Here is a 26539-nt window from a genome sequence, read left to right on the forward strand (position 1 = left end):
TGCAATCCTGTTTTATGCTACCGAAAATTTTCCCTCGGTTCAAATATGCAACAAGCTGTTCTGATTTTTATTTTATCGACCTTCTATTATGAAGCGCAGTTTCATAATTGCGTCATAGGTACTTCCTTCCTCCCTGAAACGAAACTATCAACCACTGTCCTTCGTCCTTGAATTGCTTGTATTGCGTTTTAGCGTATTCTGTGCTTCACTTTGACCACTTGCACAGGATCAGGCAATTAGGTTATTGTTCAGGGTGGTGTGAGCAAAATAAAGACACAGGACCTGCAAGGATCTCAGGAAATAATTAAAAAGTAAACAGAATGCCGTGTACGCTTAATACGATTGTCTACAGCACGAATCTTAGTGAAATGACCACACTGTCGCACTAAAGATAATTGTGACGAGAACACATGTCTAGCGTGACGTGAAGAGAAATTTAGGATTTTGTCCCAGGCGTTTCAGCTCAGCAGGGTCGTCTATATATTTACCCACGCTTACCTGTTGACACATAAGCTTACGGGAGAGGTAAGCTTTTAAGACCACGTAATAAAAAACATCTTAAACAGGCTGTAAAAGCAGTGTTAAATGGCATTCTGCTTTTATGTTTGTTTTACTGCATCGTTAAACGAGGAAAAACAAGAAACATCCACACTTCTAAAAACAAGTTTCGTCAAAGCGACGGCCTTGCCTTTATCAGCGGGTGATGGGCTGGGTGCAATAAATTTTCCCACTGAACTTAGTTTCACGTAGCTTATAAACGAGTGATACTCGTTGTCAGTTAACCTTAAACAATACGGTATCCTTCGGGAAATGAAATTAGATGCCTTACTAAAGTGCTTCGGACAGTACAGCAATCACGTGAGTTAAGCGGTGAACGATGTCGGTAAATAGGCTGACGGAAAAGAATATCGGATCACCAAAAAGTGTTTAATGTATAGTAATGAACTTTCGGCAATATATCTCCAAAGGTAACATATTCAAGTCATTCACATTGCAAGATCACATGTTAATGGAAGCGGGAGATAAGCAGTCGCAAATGTGGAAGGCTGGTACAAAATGTTCAAATGTGTGTGAATTCCTAAGGCACCAAACTGCTGAGGTCATCGGTTCCTAGACTTACACACTACTTAAACTAACTTATGCTAAGAACAACACACACATCATGCCCGAGGGAGAACTTGAACCTCCGGTGGGAGGGGCAGCGCAGTTCGTGACACGTCACCGCAAACCGCGCGACCAAAGACTGGTACGTTAATAACCGATGTAACGGTCAGAACGTTGAGTGCCAGCTTGCAGACATGCATATGTGCCGCATATCACTTTGCCGGATGGGTGGAGTTCCACGCCTGTAGCACTTGGTCAACAGAGGGACTGTTAATGCTGGTTGTCGTCTGGTGATATTCCATATATAAGCTGGATTGGCAACAGATCTGGTGATCGACCAGGGCAAGGCAACATGTTGACACTTTGTGGAGAATGTTGAGTTACAACACCGGTATGTGAGTAAGCGTTATCCTGTTGGAAAACACCCCCTGGAATGACGCTCATGAGAGGCAGCACAACAGGTCGCTGCTCTGTGTAGCTGCGCGGTCTACGGCGCCTTGTCACGGTTCTCGCGGCACTCACCCCTTGGAGGTTCGAGTCCTCCCTCGGGCATGGGTATGTGTGCTGTCCTTAGCGTAAGTTAGTTTAAGTCAGATTAAGTAGTGTGTACGCCTAGGAACCGATGACCGCAGCTGTTTGGTCCCATAGGATCTTACCACAAATTTCCAAATTACTACAGGTCGACTCGCCAGACTGGCGTACAAATTTGCAGTCAGAGAGCGTGGGATAACCACGAGAGTGCTCCTGGAGCCATACGAAATCGCACCCCAAACCATAATTCCAAGTGTGGGTCCAGTGTGTCTAGCGTGCAGACAGGCTGGTTGCAAGCCGACAAATAGCCTCCTGCTAACAAACAAACGGCTATCTTCGGCACCGAGGCAGAACCAGTTTTCATCAGGAAACACAACAGACATCCGCCGTGGCCACAAATGAGTTCTCACTTGACACCACTGAAGTCACAAATGGCGGTGGCTTGGGGTTAGTTCAGTGCACGCTACAGGGCGTCTGGCTTGAAGCTGTCCATGAAATAACTGATTTGTAACAGTTCGTAGTGCCACTGAGGTGCCAACCGCTGCTCAAATTGCTGCTGCAGATGCAGTAGGATGCACCAGTCATACGCCGAACACAATGGTCTTCCGTCTCGGTGGTGCCACTTGGCCGTCTGATTCCAGGTCTTCTCAGGACCATACATTGTCGTCCCAACGCTGTCAGCAATTATATACAGTGGCTACAGTCCTACCAAGTCTTTCTACAATATCATAGAAGGGACATCCAGCTTCTCGTAGCTCTATTACACGATCTCGTGCAAACTCTGAGAGATCTTCATAATGACGTTTTTGTCGCCTTCAAGACATTCTTGACTGACACTGACACAACACGTACAATCTCAAAGGTAACTAACGCTCACGATCGTCACATCATGTATTAAAAATAAACCTGATTTGCATCTTCATACTTGCGCTACTAGTGCGGCTGGAGAATAGACATATCTTTCAAATGCACAAGCACACCAACCAACTTTGGTTTATGTCGCAAAACTCCTTCTCGGTGTTGCGATTTTCTTCCACCTGTATGTGAACAATCCACCTGCAGCTGAGACTGAAAATACCCATTATAGCTATTGCAATTATTAAATTCAGTCCAACTCATTGTGTTAAATAGGACTGAAACTGTAGAATTATAAGGTGTCCACGGGGCCAAGTTTTAAGTTCTCCGAGATTTTCGGCAAACAGACTCGTTGCCATCTTCAGGTGACTCCTGATGACTGTTGCTCTACTCTTTCGGCGTCCTGTATATGTTGTCCGTTATCCCCTACATCCCTTCATTCCCGTCACTGCCCGGGTGTTATCGCCATCGGGTGCGGACTTGGTTGTATGAGAACTGTTTCCTTTTTTTTTTTTCGATCTGAAACCGAACTTCAATGGCCTCTTCAACTACACAGTCCTAGAAGGAGGAGTATTGCCTAAGTGTCTTGCCTTTTTTTTTTAAAAAAAATCAATGCTACGGCCAGTTGTTATACGGGGGGCGGCCACGGCTGATTTGGTCGTCTGGAGGTTAACAACGTGGCGTCCATGTTCATGGCACTTCTTTTCTACCGTGCGTACTTTTCCCCCATTTATGCTTTGCTTTGTCAGCTGGCGAATTGGTAGTCCCCTGGTTTGTGAAGCCCTAGATCATCCTCTACTGAACCTAGCAGCGCCTATGTCTTAGTACATGGGCGAAATGCACATTTAGCATTTTGTTGCCCCAAGATTCTGCTGACTTTTATGGAGGCATTGCTGAGAGGAGGGATGCACGCTAGTGATATGTGGCCTGCTTCTCTTTTCCTTCCTGCTGTTGTCTTGCTCTAATCTTTCTAAATGCACCATTCATCTGCTCGCTGCTGTATCCATTTCTTCAGAATGTTGTGTCCAGGTACTTCAGTTAAGTTGGAGGGCTATCTCGTTAACAAATGTATCGTCCCCTGTAATAGCGAACCTGTTGCAGAGAGGGGTTTCAGTTAGGTAAGGAGGTGTGAGTGGTGGCTGAGGCGAGAAGGGTGCCCAGGAGGCTCCAGAGAAAGGCAGCTGCAAGTATAACAATTCTTTATATTCGTAACAGAGCTGCTTGATACACCAGGTCAGTGGGCGGTTGGCCACTGAATTCTGCTGGGCTGGCTCCCTGTACGCCCTGCGATGCTAATGCTGAGACTCCACCAAGAGCCGGTGGCCTCGTTACGTAGCGTGGTTTCCGTGTCAGCGGCGTGTACTCGACTCTGCTGTATTTGCCACAACCGCGAGCGGTGCTAGGATACGACAACGAGACGTCCGTCCTGCAATGGCAGTAGACGGTCGGTGAGCATGGGGCGTAACCCAATGCACCCTGGGCAGGAGTCGGCCAAGGTGCTGAAGTTGACCTGGGTTGGCCAGCTGTGTCATGACGAAGTCATGGGAGGAACCTATATAACAATGCTAAGTGGGTCTACTGCTTCCATCCCGTCTGTAGTTGACCAGTTTAATGTGGCAGTATAAGATGGCTAAAGTAAAGCCAATGTTTTAAATTTCGCATTTAAGAAATCGTTCACGCAAGAAGAGTGTAAAAAAAAACCGTCGTTGACCATCGCACAGACTCCCGTAGGGAGGACACAGTAATAAACATCGCTGGTGTAGGGAAGCAAGTGAAAGAGTTCAAATGGTTCAAATGGCTCTGAGCACTATGAGACTTAACTTCTGAGGTCATCAGTCCCCTAGAACTTAGAACTACTTAAACCTAACTAACCTAAGGACATCACACACATCCATGCCGAAGGCAGGATTCGAACCTGCGACCGTAGCGGTCGTGCGGTTCCAGACTGTAGCGCCTAGAACCGCTCGGCCACAACGGCCGGCTAGTGAAAGAGTTGAAAGCAAATAAGTCACCAAATCCTGATGAAATTACAGTTCGTCTTTACGAAGTTCGTCTGGCCCCATACTTATCTTGTATTTATCGCGAATCTCTCGCCAAGCGCCAAGTCCCATTGACTGGGAAAAAGCGCGGATTACCCCTGTAATAAAAAGTGTGAAAGAATGGGCCTCAAAGTTACAGATCCATGTCTTTAACATAGGTTTGCTGCAGAATCCTTAAGGATATTCTGAGGTCGATCATAACAAATTTGCTTGTAGGGGAAAAGCTTCTCTCCATAAATCAGCTAGGTTTTCGAAAGCATCGCTCCTGTGAAATTAAGCATGCCCTTTTCTTATATACTATCCTACGAACTACATATGAATGGAAACAGGCCGATTCCATATTCTTAGATAACCGTAAAGCATTTGGCGCACTGCCACACTGCCAACTGTTAACGAAGGTACAACCACACGGAGTAGGTTCCCAGGTATGTGAGTGGCTCGAAGACTTCTTCAGTAACAAACACAGTACGTTGTCTTCAACGGCGGATGGCGAGTATTCACCAGAGACAAGAGTACTGTCAGGACTGTCCTAACGAAGTGTAATAGAACCGCTGTTATTTTATATATGTGTAATGATCTTGCGAACAGGGTAATCAGCAGTCTGCTGCTAATAATGTGGTGTATGGGAAGATGTCGACATTGAGTGATGGGACGATATAAGATGACTTGACAGAATCTTTAGTTTGTCTGATGAATGGTAGCTAGCTTTAAATGTACCAAACTGTTAAATTAATACGGATGAGCGGGAAAAACAAGCACGTAAATTTCGAATACAGTATTAGTAGTGGTCCACTTCACACAGTCACGCCGATTAAATATCTATCAGTAACGTTACAAAACAACATGTAATGGAATAAGTGTGTAAGGACTGTAGTAGGGGTTTATTGGGAGAAATTTAGGAAAGTGTGATTTATCTGCAAAGGGGACAGCGTATAGAACTCAAGTGAGACTCACTATTGAGTACTGTTCGAGTGTTTGGGATCCGCACCACGTCGAATTGAAGGTGGACATCGAAACAACTCAGGGGCGTACTGCCAGATTTGTTACCGGTAGGTTCGAGCAACACACGAGTATTACTGAGATTATTTACGAATCCAAACGGGAATCATTGGGGAGAAGGCGATGTTCTTTTGGAGGCGCAGTACTGAGACATTTTAGAGAACCGGCATTTGAGGCTTATTGTAGAATGATTCTACTGCCGACAAAGCACATTTCGTGTAAGGACCACTGAGATAGGATTAGAGGTATTACGGCTAGTACGGAGGCATACAGACAGTTGTTTTTCGCTCACTCTCTTTGCATGTGGAACACCAAAGGAAATGAATAACGCTTGTACAGGGTACCCTCCACCACGCATCATATGGTGGCTTGCGGAGAATGTATTTAGATGTAGACATAGAGTTAATGCATGGAGCCGTTGCCCTCCAGTGGCTTCGAACTAGTGACTTTTGCTGGCCGGTCTATGTGGTGACGTCATCTGGCACAGCGCCGTCGTCCTGATAGTGCTGTGAGAAATGTCCAGCATACGTATAGTGTGCAAAGGTGCACTTGTTGCGGATGTGTGCCACTACCAGTAGCATATTTTAAAACACCACAGCCACTGTCAGAGCGGAAGTCTGCCTACCTCTTGCTGCATGAGTCAGCGCAGTACCGCTAAGTTTGCTGTCTTTAACAAGCAACGCTGAGTCGCAATATTGTGTCGGCCTTGTTGAATTATTACAGAGACAGCATTCCATGCTTCCCAGCTATCAGCTGCCTTCTACATCTGCATGACCACTCTGCAGTTCACAATTAAGTATCCTGCAGAGGATTCATCGAATTACCTTCAAGCTATTTCTTTAATGATCTACTCTCGAAGCGAACTGGAAAAACGAACATCTAAATCTTTCCGTGTGAGCTCTGATTTCTTTCATTTTATTACGACGATAATTTCTCCCTGTGTGAGGAGCAGTATCAAAGCCTCTTCGAAATCTAAAAATGTGGAATCAGTTTGGGATCCCATGTCGATAGTTCTCATAGCTTCGTGTGAATAAAGAGCTACTTCTGTTTCACTAGAACGATGTTTTGTAAAGCTGTGCTATTTCTTAATACATAGTTTTCTTGAATATTTTGATCCACGCATTTATCGAACGAATTATTTCTTTATGGTTGTCCAGAGTGTACAAAACTCGCCTTTCTTCCTCCAACATTAGTCAGTCAATGTTTATTTTCAAGCCTATGTGGTCTCCGACAAGAAACTACGAAAAAACATGTGAGACAATAAAAAAGGAACTTATGAATTGAACTAAAGGTCCACGTCGTACCTTGATAATATGAAAACGCCAACTAATTAAGCCCCCGGCTGCGTAATTAGGGTACTGGCGCTAGGGAAATCTATTAATCTGATCTCGGCTCCCTACCCACCCTGCCGACGTCACCCAGTTTTTTTTTTTTTAATTTAATCCGTATCATTACTCAGCCTGCTCATTATTTTGAGATCAACGCGACTTTACATAGAAGTGAAAGCTACATGTTTTAGGTTTTTTGTGTGTGATACATATTCAAAACATAGAAATCACACAGCCCAAACCTGCATTCATTGCAAACAAAACTTGATTCTTCTTTGATTTCTCAATTTGTAACCAATCTAAAGCCGTAATAAAAGAATGAAAAATGTGATTTTGACACTTTCATTGCGCTGTCTCACTTGGCCTAATGAGAGTGACTCCACCTAGTACCCGAAAACAAGAAACAAGCATCTCCGTACAAGAGAGATATAAGCCTTATGGAGTCGTTGCTGAAAACAGTACAGTTAGAATCTCTACATCACTCCTTTGATACAACTCCGACTAGCCCCATTTTAGATCCTACTTACGCCTCCTTATTCCACACGTCTTCTCCCAATCCTCAACTTTCATCCGTCACAAAACTATGCCGAACGGAACTGTGCCAAAGTTAGGTGGCCAAGCTGCGATACCCATATCCTCGTTACGCTACTGTAAGCCCCCAGTAGCCCACTAGTGATCAGAAATGAATTATTTATACTCACTTTAAACTTACCAGCGGGTCTTATGACGTCATTTCTGAACTCACCGTCTCCGTTCGCACGAGGACTCGCTAACTTCCGTGGCTGCCCATGTAACCTACAAAACGTCATTCGAGCTGATGTAGGGAGCAAGTAGACTACACCAGCGTAGAAAAGAGAGCGAGTACACGTTCCCAAGTATAACCGAGAACTGTTGACATTGTCGATGCGTTAGCAACCATTAAGCATGACAATTATAATAGTCCAGTACAATGTCTGATCGGTTAGCAGTGAATATCGTTCTGTTTATACATAGCAGTCTTCTAAAAAGTTACAGAAATGAATGATAAGTTGCAGTATTAGTCTTTATCCCACAAATGTAATTTACCATGACCAAAATAACACACAAAAAGCGCACTTTTGGTGGCAAGAACGTACCAGTAAAGACGTTGCTCTGTGTCCGGTTTTTGCACATATACAGATATTTCGTCATGGTGTTGATGGAACAAACAAGAACACAACAATTTTTTTTGTGTTGGATACACTGTGCATATTTTTTGTCTGAACCGTGGACTATAGCATTGAACTTTTTTCAAACATCGTTCGTCCTCTTATAGAGCATACATGCAGCTGTATGCAATGCATCGTGTACTTTTCGTCTTACACTCTCCACAGGCTCATAAAATGAAGCTTCATTAGATGCCATTTGATTCCAACTGTCAGCCATTTTGCCCATGTCGGTACTGCTCTACAACAGCAAGATCGGGTTTCTTAAGGAACTATACACCTTTTTCCTGTAGAATTTGAAAGAAGCTTCTAAGAGAACTTCAACGACATAACATCAATAGTATCAAGATAACAGCGCCGCAGAACTTTTCATTTTATCCAGTGGGATTTTGTCCAACAATTGCGGCAGGAACATCTCTTAGTAACTGGAAATACTTGAACATACGAGGGCAGTTTTTTTCTGAAACAGGGGTTGTTTTCTTCAGCATTGAAATACACCAGGTTATTCCCCAATCTTTTAGCTACACAGCACTATTTTTCAACGTAATCTCCATTCAATGCTACGGCCTTACGCCACCTTGAAATGAGGGCCTGTATGCCTGCACGGTACCATTCCACTGGTCGATGTCGGAGCCAACGTCGTACTGCATCAATAACATCTTCATCATCCGCGTAGTGCCTCCCACGGATTGCGTCCTTCATTGGGCCAAACATACGGAAATCCGACGGTGCGAGATCGGGGCTGTAGGGTGCATGAGGAAGAACAGTCCAATGAAGTTTTGTGAGCTCCTCTCGGGTACGAAGACTTGTGTGAGGTCTTGCGTTGTCATGAAGAAGGAGAAGTTCGTTCAGATATTTGTGCCTACGAACACGCTGAAGTCGTTTCTTCAATTTCTGAAGAGTAGCACAATACAGTTCAGAGTTGATCGTTTGACCATGGGGAAGGACATCGAACAGAATAACCCCTTCAGCGTCCCAGAAGACTGAGGGTATGGCTTTTTCTTGGTAGGGGAGTGGGTGTGGCGCCACTCCATTGATTGCCGTTTTGTTTCAGGTTCGAAGTGATGAACCCATGTTTCATCGCCTGTAACAATCTTTGACAAGAAATTGTCACCCTCAGCCACATGACGAGCAAGCAATTCCGCACAGATGGTTCTCCTTTGCTCTTTATGGTGTTCGGTTAGACAACGTGGGACCCAACGGGAACAAACCTTTGAATATCCCAACTGGTGAACAATTCTGACAGCACTACCAACAGAGATGTCAAGTTGAGCACTGAGTTGTTTGATGGTGATCCGTCGATCATCTCGAACGAGTGTGTTCGCACGCTCCGCCATTGCAGGAGTCACAGCTGTGCACGGCCGGCCCGCACGAGGGAGATCAGACAGTCTTGCTTGACCTTGCGGCGAAGATGACACACGCTTTGCCCAACGACTCACCGTGATTTTGTCCACTGCCAGATCACCGTAGACATTCTGCAAGCGCCTATGAATATCTGAGATACCCTGGTTTTCCGCCAAAAGAAACTCGATCACTGCCCGTTGTTTGCAACGCACATCCGTTACAGACGCCATTTTAACAGCTCCATACAGCGCTGCCACCTGTCGGAAGTCAATGAAACTATACGAGACGAAGCGGGAATGTTTGAAAATATTCCACAAGAAATTTCCGGTTTTTTCAACCAAAATTGGCGGAGAAAAAAAATGTGTGGCATTACTTATTGAACTGCCCTCGTATACAGATCCTCATCAATTAAACGGTGACCAATGATGCAGGTCTTTAAAGACACCTAGCAAATTTTGATAGCTGAAGAGCATTGTTTTTATCCAAACTTTTTTGGGTCAGCGAAGGTTTCAACTGACTACTGGAGCAATTTGCGGGTACCAAATCGCCCATTGTTAGTAAACGATGCTTCTTCCTTACGCAAAATTTTGCGTAGATATGAGACAACTTTTTTCTAATTTCGAAGATAAGATTCGAAGAACTGTTATCAGATTTAAAATTAATTGCCGTGAAGCTGTATATGCAGCGAAATGTGAAGAGGATGAAATGCGGCAGAATTTAGTGTTTGCAGAACACTCGTGTGGTTGATCCCTCTCGTACTTCCGAGACGTCTCTTAGGAACATTTGCATTGTGTGTTACTGCTGGTAAAATGTTGGTATCATTTTCTTCACCAGCTGCTCTTTTTCTTCCTTGGCTCATTTTATTCACCACGTTTCCAGTTTCCAAATCCTTTTTCATAATGTCTACAAAGACAGGTCGTGGGGTTTGACAAGATCTGAATACCCTTCAGCATACAACCGCACCTCTACTGTAATAGTTTTGCGACATTTCTCATAAACGATATTCACTTTTTTCGGCTGCCTTTACACTGCGAATGTCTCAATAGCTTTACAAGCAAGTTATCTGACTGCTACAAAAGCAGAACTCAGAATAATGGTCTCTAAGCGCACAGCTAAACACAAAAACCGTGTCTGAGTTACGTGTTGTATTACACTTAGTATAATAGAGTAAACTTTTGTGGAATCTTTTCCCCTGACGCGGAACAGTGATTTGCGGTGCTATTATCTTGATACTATTTGATCAGGTTCCACCATGTCACATCGTTGAAGTCCTCTTAGACCCTTCTTTCAAATGCCACAGAAAAAAGTATGTATACTGACAAAAAAAATTATTAATTTAGACTAATGAAATTTCGGGAATACATTTGTCTAGGTAACATATTTCAGTGATTAACACTGCAAGTTCACAGGTTAATGTAATGGCGAGATAAGTCATTTATATGAAATACTGGTAGATCAATAACCTGTGCAATCGCTAAAATGTTCAATGCAAGCATGCAAACGTGCATGCATTGTGTTGTACAGGTGCTGGATGTCACATTTTGGGATGGAGTCCCATCGTTGCGCTTAGTCGGTTAATACAGGGACGGTTAATGCTGTTTGCGGATGACGCTAGAGTTGTCCGATTATCTCTCGATATCCTCGATTGGGGACCGATACTGTGATCAAGAATGCCAAGGCAACATGTCGACACTCTGTAGTTTATAATGGGTTACAACAGGGGCGTGTAGGCGGGCGTTATCCTGCTGGAAAGCACCCCTTCAAATGCTGTTCATAATTGGCAGCACAACAGGTCAAATCAACAGATCGTACAATTAGCAGTAATAGTGGGTGGGGTAACAACTAGAGAGCTCCTGCTGCCATACGATATTGCACTCCAGGTGTAGGACCAGTGTTTACAGCACGCAGACTTGCGGGCTGCAGGCCTCAACAGTCTTCCATCTAACGAACACACGGCCATCACTGGCACCGAGGCAGAACCTGATTTCATTGGAAAACACAGCAGACCTCCACCCTGCCCTCCAATAAGCTCTCGCTTGACACCACTGAAGTCGCAAATGACCGTGGTTTGGGGTCAGTGCAATGCACGCTACATGATGTCTGGCACGGATTTGTGCTTGAAGAAATCTATTTGTAACAGTTCTTTGTGTCCCTGTGGTGCCAACTGCTACTCAAACTGCTGCTGCAGATGCAGTAAGATGCCCCAGAAACGAACACGATGGTCTTTGTTCCCTGCAGAGCCATGTAGCCATCCGGATCCCGGTCTTCTCACGACTATACAGTCTCGTGGCAACCACTGCGAGCAATCAAGTACAGTGGCTCCGTTCCTGTCAAGTCTTTCTGAGTATGGCAAAAGCAACATCCAGTAACTTGCAGCCATATTTCACGACCTCGTTCAAACACAGTGAGGTGTTGATAATAGCGCCTTTGTCACCTTAAAGGCGTCGTTGACTAACATCAACTCACCAGGTACAATCTGAAAAGTATCTGATGCTCATAACACTTGCTACATCTATTTAAAGCGAACCTGCTTTGCAAGCTCACATTAGCGCTGCTTGCGCCTCTCTTACGTGACTGGTGCGAAATTTGTATAGACTTCATCTTTCAAATGTAGAAACACGTCCACTAACTTACGTTTATGTCTCACAACTCCTTCTTGGTGCAGCGATTTTTTCTTCTTTCAGTGTAGACAAACTCGGTGTATTAATTCGGCGACTGTAAAAGATACAAATTACTTGAAAATTTCAGAAAATTTGCCATATTATCCTCTATAACCTGGCAAAATACGGACCTCGATGTATTTATTCAAACTGCATATATCTGTAGTAGTCTGTCTTAGCTGCCTCACCCTGTATGTGTCTGCCAAAATGTCACATTCTCGCTAGAAGACTTGTAATGCAACCAATAAAATATTCAGTAAGTGCACAAAGAAATAACATCAGAGTGTAGAAAAATAAAGAAGCAGACCCAAAAACATTTCCTTCCCGATTTCCTGGAATACTTTGACTTTTGAATAAAGCGAATATCGCCTGATAAAGACCAGCAGCAGTTGAACAACATTGCGATGCTCCATTTGTCTTGATAACAATTTTCCATTTCAGAAATTTCCTTGTAGAACCGTTTTCCATGTCCATCAATAACTGCGCCAAGCTTATCCGGAGAAGACCATCTGAGAGATGTGGTTAAGTGACTTATCAAAGCCTAGAACAATATCGCAGTAGCTCTGTGTCCTATGGTTACCAGTCACTTGTGAGAGACATTCGTAGGACGTCACTCAACAAATCAAAGAAATGTTAATCACAGGTTATTTCCATACTTTCCGATCCTGCATTATTCCATCCTTTACTTTCCTTTCGTTCGTCTTTGAAAACTTGTCTCGCTGTTACAGGAATCCACGTGAATTTTTGTCCACGGTTTTCACAAAGCTATAGAAGAGACCGAATTTAATATGTACTGGAGTTATGTACACATTTGTGCGATCAACAAGAAGAGTGTTCCCTATATTCATCTGTCTATGTAGTAATTAATTTAGAATAGACTACTTTGTCCCAAAATAGCGATTTTTTCTATCTCTGTCTCTGCCAATCGTATAGATAGCAACAAGCCTTGTGTAGCTGAGCTGCATGCCGAGAATTATTACAATTACCAGTACATCTCTACATATACACCAAAGGAATTTCTCATAGTCGATAAGTGCGAATAACAGTTTAAAGCTCTCGTACATCTTCTACAGATGAACTCTATCTCTTACTGGGTAAAAGTGAGTAGTAGTAATCATATGTGGCCTTCAGCTTAACTGAATGAGCAATCGGAATAGAAGAAAATTAGGTTGAATGTGGTAGAGCTTTACTTTCAGACTAACTTTGCTGGAACATATGAACAAGCTCCACTTATTAACACTTGCATCTCCATAAGGGACTCGGCATCATTTAAAAAGCTGGATTTCCTTCCTCGGAGAAATATTCAGGGAACACAGCATGGTGATCACTACCAACATTCACTTTCACACAGAGCATAAGGTGATTCCATTGTTTTAACCACGCAGGTAAAAGCTCTGCCTGTTTCTTCGACAAAATTAAATCACACACTAAATCGTTAGGATCCATTTTCTGTTTGAGGAAAAACAGTGTGGCTCGTTTGTTTCACAGTGTCCTTGAAATGATAGGTGGGCCTGCACATCTCCTTCGATGATCCCTGAGAAGCTGTACACGTCTTGACTTACTGCCACAACCTGAGGAAACGCTGATATCGCCAATCTTTCGCTATGACTTATATGACTTACAGCAGATTGAGATACTGCACAGTTTAGAAAATTTTTGAAGTGATCCAGTCTATTTTTTTTTCACACAAAAATCACAGATCATTGTGTGGTCCGTTAGATTTCTCCATATCATGGGAACAGCAAGAAACACGCGACGTAATCCCTTCAACCAACCTGTTAGGGGCGTAGTACATGACGCAGAGCATATGCAAGGACTAAATTTTTCTCCTAGTCACCAACTTTTCACCCGAAATAAAGATCGTAACACTTCTTTACAACAGTATTAACTTTACGTTGCTGCAGTGATATAACAAATAGATTTTGGGCCATTTACAAAGGTGTGTGGTTATTTTTTTCTCCTGAATCTACGCAAAACACGAGCGACAAATCTTTTTCTTACTTATAGCAACAATCAGTCATTTCCAACAATTGTCAGAACTCTAAATTCAAAGATATACGTGACAACAAATACAGCGTTATTCTGCGTCTTCGAGCGTGACACATCGGCAGTGCCGCGAAACCCGCGTCATTTTCTCTAGACAGATATCTGAACTGAGAGTCAAGTGTAACGATTGTTTGTCCACATTTCGAATATTTTTTGTGACCCGGCTGAGTCACGCAATTTGACTCTTAGTCTGATCACGAGGTGTGGCCATTAATTTCACTCGTTGATCACGTAGGCTGACGTGAGGATCAATGAATTAAACTTGACGGGATGTATCTGGAACATCTTAGGTGATTAGAAAGTTAGTAGACACGAAAACAATTAAATACTTTGCTTTAATTCAGCATCAGTGGTGCACGTCGATCTTGACTTTGTACAACAATATTTACAAGTGCAGTTATAGACTGAACTGCGAATACTTCTTTACAGTTCTGAATGCTTCACACCTATAGATGCATAAACTGTACGTGGCGCCTGGCTAGGTCGTAGCTACTGACTTAACTGTAGGCAGCGCTAACTAGCGTCTCTGCTACTGAGATATCTGAAGCTATCACAAGTGAACCGTACCTATTAAAGTCAGCCTTAGAACTGCCCAGTGCACTAGCTTGTCTAGTAAGACCAGCCGAGTGGCGGCACTCGGTCTGCTATCGTCGGGTCCGATGTGTACTGACGGACCGCGGCCTATTTGAAGCCTACAAGCTAGCAAGTGTGGTGCCTTGTGCTGACACCACATTTTTCAACAACTAAATGCTCAGAAAGTTTAAGCTAACGTACTGTACAGTAACCAAAATGCAAGGTTTTCGAGTATTTCGATCGAGAGAGGGTTTGGTGTCACAGGACCTGAAGCCATTTCCGAGTTCAGCAGCCACGTCTTAACAAACAACGCCGTTCACATTCTTTGTAACATAAATTTTTAGATCAGTGTAATTGTTCGGGGGGCTGTAATAAAGAGTTAACCATCACTCCAAAATATTTAAGATGCGACCACGAAACTTTGTAACAGTGATATACCTTTCTTACAAGTACACCATTCAGTCAAAGGCGTGCATTGCGTCCCACCCGACTGTGCTAGCCCGCCTCAGCTGTGAGCTTGGACTCTGGCGTTCTTTTCTCAGTTTGTTTTAACTTTCGGGTCGCGCCCGTGCAGCTGTCTCAATAGTAATGTCAATTATGAGGATACGAATGTGAGGACAACACAATACGCAGTCCCCGAGTGGAGCAAATCTCCGACCCGGCTGGTGGCGTTTGATATTTGGCTACATTTTTAACAGTAATACGAGGGACTTGGGCTATATTCACAGTATTGCAGCGTTACTCAATGTACATCCCTTGTTTAACTGCAGCCAGCGACGAGGTTTTGTTGTGCACCGAACTCTCAACATATACCAACCTTTTAGCTAGTAGCCTGTAAGTAAATGGAACGGAAGCAGCATTGCAACACGATATGCGGAAGGAAATGGATGAAAATCCATCTTGCCCTTTTCAAAGCAACTATCTTCGCGTCTAAGCAAGACACTATATTTGTACTGGGTTATCAGCCACTGGCCTCCCGAATATGTGGTCACCGATTAACCACTGAGGCATTTCACTCGTTTTGTTCCGTCCGAGCTAGTATTCCGTCTCTAATAATGTTTCTATCGACGGAATATAAAGGCGTAATATTGCCTCCTGTCATGCTTTGGACGCCTCACCAAGAATGAGCGCTGACAGATAGGGCTCGTTCTCGGGGATCGGTCGCCGCCTGCTGACCCTGAATAATTCAGACAATGCCGCCCGCCGGCAGCGGCGGCCAGTTGCTGCGCCGCCAGGATAGCCGCAGCCCGCGGCAGTGCCGAACGTGATTGGTGTGCAGACTGCCTGCCCAGTCGCGGCTTCGACCCGGGAGCACAGGCCGGCGAGGCTCCGTCCCCCTGCCGCCACGTCATCCCTACGTACACGCGACAATCCGCTGCGGTTTATCTGGACGGGACGCTGCAAGTTTGGAAAACCCTTTACCACGCAAAATCGTGCCACCATGAGAGAGAACCATTGTCGTATACAGAATATTTGATCAGGTGAACATCCGCAACTGAGAATCATAGCCGGCCCAAGTGGCCGTGCGGTTCTAGGCGCTGCAGTCTGGAACCGCGAGACCGCTCCAGTCGCAGGTTCGAGTCCTGCCTCAGGCATGGATGTGTGTGATGTCCTTAGGTTAGTTAGGTTTAACTAGTTCTAAGTTCTAGGGGACTAATGACCTCAGAAGTTGAGTCCCATAGTGCTCAGAGCCATTTGAACCATTTTTGAGAATCATATTTATAGAAAAAGATCAGCTTCAGTTGCTAGTAATTTTCTAAAGCTATTTCACGACCGATTTCGAAGCTTAAAGCTTCATCTTCAGGTGCCACCAAATAATTGTGGAAACATAAATGTGTCGGGCCAGTCGGTCATTGGGGATGACACTCACGTCAGACAAACGCATGGGAGAATAGTTATCAGCAATCATTGTGGTGTCACCGCCAGACACCACACTTGCTAGGTGGTAGCCTTTAAATCGGCCGCGGTCCGGTAGTATACGTCGGACCCGCGTGTCGCCACTGTCAGTGATTGCAGACCGAGCGCCGCCACACGGCAGGTCTAGAGAGACTTCTAGCACTCGCCCCAGTTGTACAGCCGACTTTGCTAGCGATGGTTCACTGACAAATTGCGCTCTCATTTGCCGAGACGATAGTTAGCATAGCCTTCAGCTACGTCATTTGCTACGACCTAGCAAGGCGCCATTATCATTTGCTATTTATCTTGTGATGCATGTACAGTCAGACCGATGTTCACCAATTATGGATTAAAGTTAAGTATTCCAACAGCTACGTACTTTATTTGCTAGACTCAAATCCTTTAACTGTTCCAGACCTCACGCCAGCCTGCGTGAGCTTAAACGCGTGTCTTTCGGCTTCACCTTCTAGTGGCTTGGCTGTCTTGCCAAGTCACAACTTGAATCACAACGCCGGTTTAGACAGCAAGACACGGAAGTGGCTAACTAACCGCCACAGATGAATGTTTTCATAATTATTTGGCGGCACTTGAAGATGAAGCTTTAAGCCTCGAAACAGGTAGTGGAATAAATTTTTAGGAACTGAAGTGCATTTTCATTCTATATGGTTTGTGTGGTATTGATAGAAACGATGCCATGGCGTAGGTGCAAGTTCGTAAGTTGGCACTACGAGACACCGACGATAGCGCCCTCTAGCCGGCGCTGTGGAGGTCTACGAGCTCCGCTCCATATGCAGCCCATTTGATTCCGAGGAGACGACCTAGCAACATTGTTTCTATTTCACAGTGGGCGAACCACTACTTGTACAGAAAGTTAAGTAAAGGTGATTTTAGTTCACATTGCAGTGCCGAGAGTTCTACCTTACCTGCTCCTCCTAACTTCCTACCTTCAGCCTACTTTTCAGTTTTCAGGAGCACGCCCACGCGCCACCTTCCAGGCGGGATACAAAATTTGTCTACAATTTTAAAACGTAAGCGTTCACGGGCGGAATTGTCACACTTAATAAAACGCTCCGGGCTATTATGGCGTGATCTTGTGGATTTTCCATCAAAACCCAACATTTCGTCCCCATCTGCGGAGAACATTTTTAAGGGAAATCTTAGCTTCTTTGAATGTCCAATTCACGCCTTGGCTCGCTACTGAACGTTAAGACCGCCGCACAGAAATCACAGAGATACACAGGGGCCTATGAAACCGTAAGTTTTCTTGCCCTTCTTAGGACAAACTGAACGTAGTGGTAATCTACAAACCCACCCGGAAGGTACAGCATCACCTGAAAGTGGCCAAGGAAACACGAAAACCGCTGGGAAACACAGGAATTTACAGGTTTCTGTGTAGTTGCGGGTACTACAAAAAGAATTGTCTAAAGCGACAAGAAGAGTACAAGGACCACTGTAGGAGGGGAGAAAATGACTGATCAGTTATTTCGGAACTTGTTTGGCAGCAAGGAGACCTCCACATTCATTTAGATAAGAGTCAAGTACTGGCAGCCACAACTGGTTAGGAAAGGCTGTACAGAGGCCATAGAGATTGCTAAACAGCCCTGGAATTTCAAAGGAAAGAGGAGGGCGTGAAATGAAATAACATCTGGATCCCGGTGCTGAAGGAGATGTGTACAAGTATACCACCGTGGGGTGGCAGCAACAGTGGACTAAAGCAACTGACAAGAACCAATTACGCTTGGGCATTCAAAGCATGTGACATCACGCCACTGCGGTAGAGCAACTGTAAACGGAATTTTGCTGCAGGCAGTAGCGGCGCAGGGTGTGAATCGGACATTCAAAAAAGCTACGATTCCACTTGAAAATATCCTCGGTCTATTGGAACGAAACGTTGAGTTTTAATGCAAAATCTATTCGAACACGCCATAATAGCCCGGAATATTTTATTAACTAAATAAGTAAATGTCATGTGACTAGGGCCTCCCGTCGGATAGACTGTTCGCCGGGTGCAAGTCTTTCGATTTGACGCCATTTTGGCTTCTTGCGCGTCAATGGGGATAAAATGATGATGATTAGGACAACACAACATCCAGTATCCGAGCGGTAAAAGTCTCCGACCCAGCCGGAAATCGACCCTGGCCCTTAGGATTTACATTCTGTCCCTCTGGCCACTCAGCTACCGGGGGCAGACATTTTAATCACTGTGAGCTGTTGTATATTCTACCTAAGCTGCTCGCCGTAGCGCCAGCAAACCTTTTCCACAGACTTGCTACTCTGTGTCTATGCGATTAATTACTCCAGTGTTAATCGATGGATAGGGGCCCACTCTCAGCGGATTAGTTTTTGATAAGGGCGTCAACTTCATTTTGAAGCCTGCCTTTCATCTCTTGTCACAGCTTCCGCGGCGCCAGGCGATATCCCACTCGTGGCCTCAGGCAGAATCTATGCGCTCTTAATGATGTGTGGTGCATGGGTCAAATTACGCAGCGTATTGCTCTGCAGGTTACGACTTTATTGGGAGCATAAGATGCTGTTGTGCTTGCGCGAGTGTATGCCGTAATCAGCGGGAACAAGAAGATCAAGAACTACTTTGCACTCCTTAAACACACTTGACCCTTACCTATACCTTCACCTCTGTGTCTCCCTCACAACGGATGTACCCAACAACTGGATACATGTGTAATATCAGTAGGAAGTAAAAGAAACGCCAAGGTTACCATTGGGTTCCCAAACCGGAGTAATCGCAGCTAGGTCTTTACCTGCTTGCCCGCTACTTTCCACTAATGCACCAGCACTGACACTATTACTGAACGAAACCACAGCATCTAATATTAAACGTGTTGTCTCCTTCCAATCCACTACAAGCCCCATTCGGAAAACGTTTGTTGCGGAACACGGATTAATTCCCAGCGCTGATAAGCTATTCAATCAGCCTAAATAGGAACCGCCACCCTCGATTTGACCTATGCGGCGGGTTTAAAATTGTCATTTCCTCTATACCACCAAGAAATATCCTGTAGCAATCTAACCACTTTTCGAAAAAGACATACAGACTGAACTACTAGATCGGAAAACGTGCACTGCCTGTAGCTGTTTCTAGCAAAGGTCGCCAATAATCTCCTCCAAAGTTAACCAAGACGCCAATTAAAATTGAAACTGAAAAAATTTACAGAAAAAACACAAAACTTCGAGTTTACACCGAAACAACTTCGCTCAGTTCGATTATACGTCGCCCTACTCGTCGCTGACACCAAATACGACCTGAAGCTATCCAGTGACTCCATGCTCTGATACGAAACCCTTTCCCACAGTGTACGTGGTCGCCATTAATTTGAAACACTTTTATTTTCACATTAACATACATATTCCACGTTCCACAGTATGGTGATTGGCGGTGGGTGCCTTCTATTACTACTAGTGATTTATTTCCCTGTTTCAGTCGAAATTGAGCGAGGGAAAAAGAATATTTATATTCTTTCATACACACTCTAATTTCTCTTATCTTGTCTGCGCAGTCTTTTCGCGAAATGCACATTGGTGGGCATAGAATTGTTTCGCAGTCAGCTGCAAATATCGGTTCTCTAAACTTTTTCAATAGTGTTTCGCGAATCGAACGTCTTCTTCCGTCCAGGGATTTCCATTTCAGTTCATAAACCATCTCGGCAACACTCGCATGTTGTTGGAAACGACTGGTACCAAAACTATCAGCACACCTCTGAATTGTTTCGACGTTTTCCGTTAATCCGACCTGGTGGTATTACCAAACACCCGAGAAGTATCAAGAATGAGTCTCACTAATATTATACACACAGTTTCTGCTGTGCCCCATGGCTATCGCCTGGAACACAGCCACCAACCATACAACTGTGTACTGAAAGTTCGCCACAGTTCTGACACGATACTACCACTTTATTTAGAGATCAGACGAAAACATTTAGCATCAAAACACAGATGCTAAGTTGTTTCCGACCAAATAGCCAGCAATAGCCGTCGCACTGTTAACCGCCAGCCTCGCCGCCAGAGCCATAAGCATCGCCACTATAGGCACTGCCATTGCGGCACTACCTCACTTCTGTGCTTCTGACAGTATCCTTTCGGCGGGCGAGTATTTAGGTCCACACCTGCCCATTCTGCAGTGAGTGCACAATCTCGGGTATGCTGGCTGCACTTAGCAGCCTATCAGTCGGAGTTACCAACGAGCTCTCGCCTCGCTGGACCTATACTCAACCGTCTATCAACTCCTACCTCCCTGGACTTCGACTCAACCATCCTCAAGTTCTTGCCTTACTGGAACTCGTCTCAAGCGTTCTCGAGTACTCGCCTCACTGAACTCTGTTTCAGCCGAGCTCGAGCTCTCGTCTCATTGGATCTCGTATCAACCATCCTCTAGTTCCTACTTCGTTGGACCTCGCTCAACCTCTCTTCCAGTTCACCGCCTGGTTGCGCTTCATCTTTACCATGCTCGATCAATCAACATCACCACTGACCACAGAATCCACGACTATGTCTATGTAAGAACATTTCAGTACACCAGTGATCGGTTTTCAGTCAGATCCAACTAGTGATGACACATCTCCCAAGAAACTGTGTTATTGTGTTCAGTTTATTAGACCGAATAAAACTACAACGTTAATATTTAAGAGACGTCAAAACCGTTTTTTCCTAAACGTCAACTCTCTGCCCTATTTCGCGATGAGGCGGAACAAACTTCCCTTCTTTTATCTCTTTGATGTCCTCCTTCTGTCCTATCCGGTAAGGAAAGCAGTACTCTAACAAAAGACGAACAAGCATAGTGTAGGCAGTCTCTTTAGTAAATGTCGTATCATCTAAGTGCTCTGCCAATAAAATACAGCCGTCCGGAGTGGCCGAGCGGTTCTAGGTGCTACAGTCTGGAACCTCGCAACCGCTACGGTCGCAGGTTCGAATCCTACCTCGGGCATGGATGTGTGTGATGTCCTTAGGTTAGTTAGGTTTAAGTAGTTCTAGGTTCTAGGTGACTGATGACCTCAGAAGTTAAGTCCCATAGTGCTCAGAACCATTTTAACCAATAAAATACAGTCTTTGGTTTGCTTTCCCCATAGTGTTATCTATGTGATTGTTCTAATTAAAGTTGTTCGTAATTTTAAATACTAAGTTTTGAATTGGCAGCCTTTAGATTTATATGATTCACCGTTTGGCCGTAGTTTAATGGATTCGTTTTGGTACTCATGTGGATGACCTCACACTTTTCATTATTTACGATCAATTGCCACTTTTAGCGCGATACACATATATTGTCTAAAACATTTTTCAATTACTTTTAATACTCTGATGACTTTATTAGAGGGTGAATGACAGCATTACCTACAAATAATGGCTGTTCATATAGTGTCCAAAATCATTTATTCAGATTAGAAACAGAAGAGGGTCTATAGACTTCCTTGGAGTATGCCAGATATAATTTCTGTATTAATCGATTACTTCCCATCAATTATTCTGAACTGCTAACTTTCTGACAGGAAAACATGAATTCTGTCGCATAACCCCTTCAGAGGTTCCAGTCCTCGTTCGGGCATGGATGTGTGTGTTGTCCTTAGCGTAAGTTAGTTTAAGTTAGCTTAAGTAGTGTGTAAGCATAGAGACCGATCACCTCAGCAGTATGGTCCCATACGAACTTACCACCACCGCTCCACAGGCACGCATAGAAACCACTTCTGACGAACAGTAGCAAAGCCATCTAGAATTATGGAGTGAATCTGAGAGCCCGTGTCGATATTACCCACTAATTCGTGATAGTAAAGAAGTATATATGTTTCACAATAACGATAGTTTCTGAATCTCTGCTGACTGTGTGTCAACAGATCGTTTTCTGAAGGAAATTCATAGTGTTCGAACACAGTATGTGTTTCAAAACACTACTGCAAATCGACGTCAGTGATTTTTGCCTGTGACTCGTCAGAATACTCCTACTTCTTTTCCTGAGCATTGGTGTGACCTATGCAACTTTTCAGTCGAGCCAGCGGTTGGAAATGATTGTTAAGCACGGAGCTATTATATCATCATTCTCGGGAAGTAATCTAACTAGTATAGAATCTGGACCGGAATCCTTGTCTTTATTAAGTTATTGAAGCTGCTTTGCTACATCGAGTATATCTGTTTCAGAGGCATTCGTGACGGCGGCAGTTCTTGATTGCAATTTTCGAAAATGCACTTCGTCTTCTTTGGTGAAGGAATTTAGTGGCGCTTTTATCGGTAAAGAGATAGATTCTCTTCTAGTTCCCTGCTAAGTTTGGAGACAGAGATTCGTTGTGGAAACGATTAAAAGGATTGAAGTTCGCGCTGAATTTCGAGCTTCTGTAAAACATCCACAATCTTAGGAATTTTGCGTTGTTTTAAGTTTGACATGCTTTTTTTTATTTGTTTCGTGTCCCTTGGATGGTTAGTTCTGTCTCTTATTAATTTATTTGATCTAAATCTCTCCACTGCTGTCAATAATATTTCTTTTAATCTAACGCATAGTTGGTCAACGCTTATTTACTTACTCGGGAGGAACTGAGGCTGCCTCTTAGGAAATCGTCAAGAGATTTTTTTTATGTACGTTTATTGACAAGTAAGTTCTCGCAACCATTTACACGTCAAGTGGGCTCCTGAACTACCTGTTCAAAATAACTTTCTGAGAAAGCTTTCAGTACGATTTCCGACGATATATTATTCCTACCTCTGACTTGAAATATGCGTTTTTGCCAACGTTTCACTTATTTGGAGTGCCATTACCAATGGACGAACGTCTGCAGGACTTCCTGCATTTCGTTATAGTCCTTTGTCAGTGCAGTCTTCCCACAGGTCTTTGAAAGAGCTCACGGATCCTTCAACGGAATCCACTAGATTATTAATATGAAATGTGGCTAGTAGTGCCCCTATATTCGCTGAAGAACAGTCAGGAACTGTATCAAATGTCTCCTGGAAGTCAAGGAATACAACATCAGTCTGAGCGACCTTATGTTCGGCGCCCTGGATGTCGTGTGTGTGTGTGTGTGTGTGTTCAAATGGTTCAAATGGCTCTGAGCACTATGGGACTTAACATCTATGGTCATCAGTCCCCTAGAACTTAGAACTACTTAAACCTAACTAACCTAAGGACAGCACACAACACCCAGCCATCACGAGGCAGAGAAAATCCCTGACCCCGCCGGGAATCGAACCCGGGAACCCGGGCGTGGGAAGCGAGAACGCTACCGCACGACCACGAGATGTGTGTGTGTGTGTGTGTGTGTGTGTGTGTGTGTGTGTGTGTGTGTGTGTGAGCGCTTCGTTTATGGGCGCTCAAGAGTGGATCTCCTGAGTTAACAGAGTGAGCTGAGTATTCTGAGTGTGCACAGCTCATATTTATGTCCGCAGAGGACATTTTCGTTCTCGTAAAGCGTCACAATGAATGTCGTAATACTTGCCAAACAATGTCTTCTTTTTATTGTGTTTCTTATTAGGCAAATTTCGCGTTGACTAGTTGCAATAATAACTCACTCCTTATTTGGTCAATCAATCTCCTCCAACAGTCTCAAGTCAAGGGTAATATACGGGCAATTTTTCAATGCCATGTAATCAACTGAAAGGTTTTAAGAAGTCATGTTGTTTACCTTTGAATGTCCCGTCAGTATCGAGGTAGTATGTGCAATGATGAATCCAGTACTAGCCCGTGTGGAAAAACCATACCATTCCTCCACAGCAGGGCCGGCCACGGCGTGTCAAACTGGACGCGGTCATGGTGTGTGGGCCGAGGCCCGGCTTGTCTCAGCTTTGCTCGTTCCTTCGTGGAAGTACCCGGCACAAAGCGACATTTCACTTATTACTGCGGTGCAGCGTTTCTCGTTTGGCAAGAATCCCTTCAGTTCAGTAGAAACGTGGTGTCAGAGCTGCTTCCTTCGCTATTTGTTTGTACTATGACGGGTCACAAAGCTTTGAAAATGAATGTGAATGTCAGAAGAGGGGAATGAGAAACCTCAATATATATTATGAAATTGCGTAATCGACATGTTTGACATGTTTGACAAAGAAAGAGCAAAACATTACAACAGCTGACAGACGGGGTTCATTTCCCGCACGTCAAGAAGTCCTTGCAGGCATGCAGCACATGAAGAATTTGTTTTCTGAAGTCGCACCCATTATTCCACAATCTATTGTAACGGTTTTCGATGGAAATGAACAAAGAGTACGGGGGCTTTACACTGACTACTCAAAATATTAATACCACCAACCTGCTGTCGATATAAACCTGTCCTGGCTTAGCAGCGTCACCTGATGAGGTATAACTTCTAGTCAGACAGACGCACGAAAGATCAGAGATACGGTCCACGTCCTTCGAACGAAGCCCTATAAGGATCCTGCAACCCAGGGTAAATTCGAAGCTGCAGTAACAGGCAACAAGCGGAAAGGTGATGAAGAACGTAGCAGCATAGGAAGTTCTAAGAAGATTACCGCCAAGGCGAACATCAGTCATCGGGAGTCGGAGTATGCAGGACCGTTGACTCGTTCCCGGACTAGGAGGACGTAACTCCGAGACGCTTCTCTTAAGAAGGGAGCAATGTCGCAGAAACCGTGGTGTAGTGCTTATGATACTAGACTGTTGTATGGAGGGTCCTGAGTTCAAAAGTCTCCTAAACTGTAAAATTTTAATTTCTATATTCGGCTCGAGTACATTCTAAAAGTATCCACAAGTGTCATGAATCATTGCACTAGAATGTTCCGTAACTGTATATATACCGTATGTGTTCTGGCCGGAGGCAGTTCGCTCCGCGCTATTGCGTGTGCAAGTTCTAAATAAATCTTCGTTAAGTGAAGTTAGTGTTCATCATTCGTCTAATTACACCTTCTCCTACGTGACAATAAGAAGACTACATGGAATGAGTGTAGGCGCTGGGATAAGGATAACTGTGGGAATGAAGAGAAAACATCTTTAGAAATGCACCAAATGACGTGAAATAACGATCATGAATGTATGATACATGCTTATACATACATTTCCCTCTTGTACATAATTTTCAAAAAAATTCCACTACAGTAAGCACTTAAGCCGTAGTAGCAATAGGCAAAACACAACTGTAAACGACAACGACAAGTATGCTTGTCGTTTCGGAAAGTATATTCGTTTAGAAAAGTCAGCTTGTACGATTGGTGGAGATAATGGACTACCACAGAGGTCACAGGTATTTTCTATGATAGTGCTGTATATGAATTATCCCGTTAATAAGCACTTTAAACAGGTAAAATGGTATGAAGCTGGGCATCCATGATGCCCTTTCGACTACAACAGTAAAAAAGTCTCTATTATTTTAAAATTTTGCACAAATAGTAAGTTTTTGTACAAAATCGGCATGTAGTGTCGGAAGCCGATTAAGGATACCTCATTCATTCCTGTATGATAAGCATGTGCTGATAAAGAGAAATGTTGACTTGAGAAATATACAATATAAAAACCATATGTTGTCATCAGTGTGCCAAAAATAATAAAGCAATACTGAAATTTCGTTTCGTTTGTGATATATGTTTTAGAGAAGTAGAAACCAAGTTGTATGTAGTACGACTCCGTTGCCACTGAAGTACTACACGTTCGCCGTTTACTCCACTCCCACATTTTCGGCTGAGACTGCGTGGCGTGATGATGGTGGGAAGGGGGGGGGGGGGGAAGTAGCAGTCTGATTGAGCGCTATGACAGGCGAGTCAGGACACCACTCGCGAGCCCAATTTTTGGCCACCTCTGGTCTAAAGTGATAGAGAGAAGCCACAGATACTTACATAAATCACGAGTGGAAAGGGAGTCAAAGTCCTCTCAACCCGAATACGCGCCCATTCTCTCCTCCACTCTTCGATGGCTCCAGTGAGTCTCTTCCTCGTTCTTTGTGCACAGGTGGCTCCAGCATCGTTAGTCGCCCACCACGTTCGAATTTTCGGAAGACGAAGATACGTAGGACTGTGGCTGGCGGGGTCCAGGCGGACCGCGGCTGTAG

The sequence above is a fragment of the Schistocerca piceifrons genome, chromosome 4 (assembly GCF_021461385.2).
Source record: "Schistocerca piceifrons isolate TAMUIC-IGC-003096 chromosome 4, iqSchPice1.1, whole genome shotgun sequence".
Taxonomy (NCBI): Eukaryota; Metazoa; Arthropoda; class Insecta; order Orthoptera; family Acrididae; genus Schistocerca; species Schistocerca piceifrons.